General features: G+C 42.8%; 1 pseudogene; it reads left to right on the top strand.

The window, feature by feature from the left end:
- The first annotated feature begins 360 nt into the window (after positions 1–360).
- LOC102743050 (centromere protein V pseudogene) lies at positions 361–1,353 on the top strand (annotated as a pseudogene).
- The last annotated feature ends 4,290 nt before the right edge of the window (positions 1,354–5,643 follow it).

Here is a 5,643-nt window from a genome sequence, read left to right as displayed (position 1 = left end):
CTCTACGTATTGAACACCGTATGCTAGGTCCTGTATTAATCCCTTTTTATGTCATTTCCCATGACGTAGGCAGTACTGTTGACCCTTGAAGAGCACGGAAGTTAGCCGCACCCATGCCAACCCTCATGCAGTTGAAAATTCACATATAACTTTTGACTTGCCCAGCACTTGTCTACTAATAGCCTACTGTTGACCAGAAGCCTTACCAATAACATAAACAGTCAATTAACGTATATTTTGTATGTTATATGTATTATGTACAATATTCTTACAATAAAGTAAGCTAGAGAAAAGAAAATGTCATTAAGAAAATCATAAGGAAAATATATTTATAGTCCTATACTATAAAATTCTATATAGAGAGCCACGCCGCTAGTAAGGAGAACAGGAGCCTCCAAGCCGCTTTGGCAGATGCAGCCACAAGAGGCAGGGGTGTCCAGGATCCCCAGGCCACCAACTCAGTCCTGAGCCGGCAGGAGCGAGGCAGCCATCTGCAAAGGGGCAGCCAAGGCAGTGGTGCCTGGCCCCAGGCAGCTGCTTCTAGAGCTGGCATTGCTCCCGCCACTCCGGACCCAGTGACCCCCACATTCTCAGTGGCCACACTGGACCTGGGCAATCAGGGAGAGAGCTGGGAGAGATTCCAGAAGCAGCAGAGGCTCACCTTGGAGGGTGCGGCCAAGCTGCTGTGGGGCACCTTCGAATACTAGGGCCTGGTGAAACACACAGGAGGCTGCCGCTGTGGAGCATTTAGCTTTGAGGTTTGGGCCTCAGCGGACTTGGACATCTTTGATTGCAACTGCAGTAAGTACAAGAAGCAGCAGAATAGACACTTTCTTGTTCTGGCCTCTCGCTTCAAGGTCCTGAACGGAGCCCAGAGCATAACCACACACGTGTCCAACACTCACAAAGCACAGCACACCTTCTGTTAAGAGATGTGACATTCAGAGCTTATACATGATCTGCTCACACCCCTGAAGCTTCAGAATTGTTGACACTGCCTGGATGAGGGCACCGTGTGTCCTGTGGTCGTTGAAGGATTCAATGGCAGCGATTGGGAGAATGAAGGAGCACAAGACCATCAAGAACATGTCACTCTTGGGGCGCCTGGGTGGCTCAGTCGGTTAAGCGGCTGCCTTCGGCTTAGGTCATGATCCTGGGGTCCTGGGATCGAGCCCCACGTCCAGCTCCCTGCTCAGTGGAGAGCCTGCTTCTCCCTCTCCCTCTGCCTGCCACTCCCCCTGCTTGTGCTCTCTATCTGTCGAATAAATAAATAAAATCTTTAAGAAAAAAAAGAACATGTCACTCTTTAGTGACATGCTTCTCCCCTCCGAAAAGGAGGAACGATTGGGGCCAGTAGCTTTGCTGTCCTCACTGCACCTGGGTGGTGCACAGGGCTGACCCAGGCTGCTGGTTACCTTGACAAGAAGCCCTCTTGATCTCTGCAGTTCACCCCAGCCACCAGGTTCTTTAGGCAGCTCTTTGGCCCTTCATGGATAACTTTCGACTTCCCCAAAGCCAGGCTTAGATATAGGCTAGTTGACATTCTTCTTTCTCTTCCCAACTTTTGTGTGATATTTTAGAAACATATTTTTAACGTTAAAGCGAAAAAAAAAAACAACTGGATGTAAGTGGACCCAAGTAGTTCAAATCCATGTTGTTCAAGGGTCAACTATGCTATTTTCCCATTTTAGTCACTGCATTTTAATTACAACCAGTTGAATACCCTGAGGTAGCACAGAGTGCTGGGCCTTACCCACTGTGTTTCCAAGTCACTAAATCTGGATGGAGCATGAAATTTGCATTCCCAAGTTTCCAAGTGATCCTGATGCTGCTGGTTCTGAGATCACAAATTGGGAGCCACTGAATTAGAGGACCATTTAGTGGTATTGATACAGGCAGGCCAGGTCCAACAATCCAGATGGGGTCCCACAGGACCAGCTAGGAGGGTCCTTGGCTTCATGCAGAATAGAAATCAATTCCATTCTTGTTTCACCACCACTTGTCTTTCTGCCTTTAGATTTTGTGAGCAGCAAGTGGCCAAACCTGGTCTGTTTGGGACCCTAGCACCAGGTGTTCTTGTACCCCTGTGCCCCATCTACTGGGGAGCATTTTAAATTACCATGTTCCAGAATTACCTTCATTTTTCATTGTAAATACTGGCTCAGAGAGGTGAAGTGAGACCACAGGGGTACACAGGGAGGAATGTCAAAGTATGGATCACATGTTAGAGACCTTGGAGGCAGGACATTGCCTAAAGGGCATAGAAATCTGTGTGCTCTGCCTTCAACTTCTTACAAGCCACACCCTGCCTTTCGAACTTTAAGAGGACATTGCTCAGAGAACAGGAAGTGTGCTCCCCATCACCAAGATTCAGTCAGAAACTACATTACCCAGAAGGCAGTGCCTCTGACATTGGAGGCAGGCACTCAGCCAATGACAGAGAGTGGAGAGGGGCATTTCCTGCTGCAACTTGGGCGGTGCTTCTGGCTTCTTCTCTCTTAGGACTTCATTTGGTTGTGGCAGGTCTGGACTTAGCTGTGCTTCTGGTTGGAGCTCTGGGCAGAGGCCGCTTCCCAGAAGGGTCTTCCAGACTAGCCAAAGGACAATGAGGAGGATAACACCTACCTCCAGGCTTTTGTATGAGCCTTGACCTCCCACCCCCCACCCCTTACCCCCACCCCTGTAATGGGGTTTGCCCCCTAGCCTCTCCGGAGCCTCGGCACCAGCCCCTCATCCCCACAGCCCCCATAGGCGGCCCCCTGGACCTTGTGAATGTTTACACAGTGAAGATCAAGGTCCCTGGTTACACCTGAAGACTGAAAGTGAGGGGATGAAGACATATTTATCATGCAAATGGACATCAAAGGAAAGCCAGAGCAATAATACTTATATAAGATAAACTAGATTTTAAACTAAAGACTGTAATGAGATGAAGAAACACTAAAACATAATAAAGGGGACTATTCAACAAGAAAATCTAACAATTGTAAATAATTATGCCCCCAACTTGGGGACACCCAAATATAAAAAACAGTTAATAACAAACATAAAGAAACTCATATTATCAATGAGAAACTCCATTATCAATGGAGACAGCAATGGACAGATCATCTAAGCAGAAAATCAACAAGGAAACAATGGCTTTGAATGACGAACTGGACCAGATGGACTTCACAGATATATTCAGATCATTTCAGCCTAAAGTGGCAGAATATACATTCTTTTCCAATGCACATGGAACATTCTCCAAAATAGATCATATACTGGGTCACAAATCAGGCCTCAACAAGTACAAAAAGATTGAGATCATACCATGCATATTTTCTAACCACAATGCTATGAAACTTGAAGTCAACCACATGAAAAAATTTGGAAAGACCACAAATACATGGAAGTTAAAGAACATCCTACTAAAGAATGAATGGGTTAACCAGGAAATTAAAGAAGAAATTAAAAAAACAACAACAACATGGAAACAAGTGAAAGTGAAAACACGCCAGTCCAAAACCTTTGGGATGCAGTAAAAGTGGTCCTAAGAGGGAAGTATATAGCAATACAGGTCTACCTCAAGAAGCAAGAAAAATCTCAAACAATCTAACCTTACACCTGAAGGAGCTAGAAAAAGAACAATAAATGAAGCTTAAGCCAGCAGAAGAAGGGACATAGTAAAGATTAGAGCAGAAAGAAGTGATATAGAAACAAAAAACAGTAGAATAGATCAACAAAACTAAGAGCTGATACTTTGAAAGAATTACTAAAATTGATAAACTCCTAGCCAGACTTATCAAAAAGAAAAGAGAAATGACCCAAATATAAAATCACAAATGAAGGAGGAGAAATAACAACCAACACCACAGAAATACAAACAATTACAAGAGAATATTATGAAAAATTATATGCCACCATATCAGACAATCTGGAAGAAATGGATAAATACCTAGAAACATATACACTACCAAAACTGAAACAGGAAGAAATAGAAACCTTGAACAGACCAATAACTAGTATAGAATTGAATCAGTAGGGGCGCCTGGTTAAGCATCCGCCTTCAGCTCAGGTCATGATCCCAGGGTCCTGGGATCAAGCCTGAAATCGGGCTCCCTGCTCAGCGGGAAGCCTGCTTCTCCCTCTCCCACTCCCCCTCCTTGTGTTCCCTCTCTCGCTATATCTCTCTCTGTCAAATAAATAAATAAAATATTTTTTTAAAAAAAGGTATATAAACCCATAACTTAAAAAAAAAAAAAAGAATTGAATCAGCAATTAAAAATCTCCCAAAAAACAAAAATCGAGGTCCAGATGGCTTCACAGCAGAATTTTATCAAAGATTTAAAGAAGAGTTAGTACCTATTCTTCTCAAACTATTTCAAAAAATAGAAATGGAAGGAAAACTTCCAAATTCATTCTATGAGGCCAGCATTACACTGATTCCAAAACCAGACAAAGACCCCACTAAAAAGGAGAATTACAGGCCAACTGATGAACATGAATGCAAAACTTCTCAGCAAAATACTAGCAAATCAAATCCAACAGTACATTAAAAGAATCACTCACCACAATCAAATGGGATTTATTCCAGGGTTGCAAGAGTAGTTCGATATTCACAAATCAACCAATATGATATACCACATTAATAAAAGAACCGTAAGATCCTCTTAATAGATGCAGAAAAAGCATTTGACAAAGTACAACATCCATTCATGATAAAAACCCTCCTCAACAAAGTAGGGATAGAGGGAACATACCTCAACATAATAAAGACCATATATGAAAAACCCACAGCTAGTATCATTCTCAATGGGGGAAAACTGAGAGCTTTTCCTGTATGGTGAGGAACAAAACAGGGATGTCCACTCTCACCACTGTTATTTAACATAGTACTGAAAGTCCTAGTCCCAGCAATCGGACGACAAAAAGAAATAAAAGGCATCCAGATTGGCAAGGAAGAAGTCAAACTTCCACTATTTGCAGATAACATGATACTCTATATAGAAAACCCAAAAGAGGGCGCCTGGGTGGCTCAGTCGTTAGGCGTCTGCCTTCGGCTCAGGTCATGATCCCAGGGTCCTGGGATCGAGTCCCACATCGGGCTCCCTGTTCTGCGGGAGGCCTGCTTCTCCCTCTCCCACTCCCCCTGCTTGTGTTCCTGCTCTCGCTGTGTCTCTCTCTGTCAAAAAAATAAATAAAATCTTTAAAAAAAAAAAGAAAACCCAAAAGACTCCACCAAAAAATTACTAGAACTGACAAGTGAATTCAGTAAGATCACAGGATACAAAATCAATGTACAGAAATCTTCTTGTACCGATACCAATAATGAAGCAACAGGAAGAGAAATCAAAGAATTGACCCATTTACAACTGCACCAAAAATGATAAGATACCTAGGAATAAACCTAACCAAAGAAGTAAAAGATTTGTACTCTGAAAACTATAGGACACTTATGAAAGAAATTGAAGATGACACAAAGAAATGGAAAAATATTCCATGCTCATGGATTGGAAGAACAAATATTGTTAAAATGTCTATACTACCCAAAGCAATCTACCCACTTAATGCAATCCCTATCAAAATACCACCACCATTTTTCAAAGAGTTAGAACAAACAATCCTAAAATTTGTATGGAACCACAAAAGACCCTGAATAGC

This window comes from Leptonychotes weddellii, unplaced genomic scaffold (assembly GCF_054177405.1).
Source record: "Leptonychotes weddellii isolate Sample4059 unplaced genomic scaffold, ASM5417740v2 HiC_scaffold_6237, whole genome shotgun sequence".
In the NCBI taxonomy this organism is placed as follows: Eukaryota; Metazoa; Chordata; class Mammalia; order Carnivora; family Phocidae; genus Leptonychotes; species Leptonychotes weddellii.
Note: the sequence above shows the minus strand (reverse complement) of the source record. Positions and strands in the feature narration are given on the sequence as shown.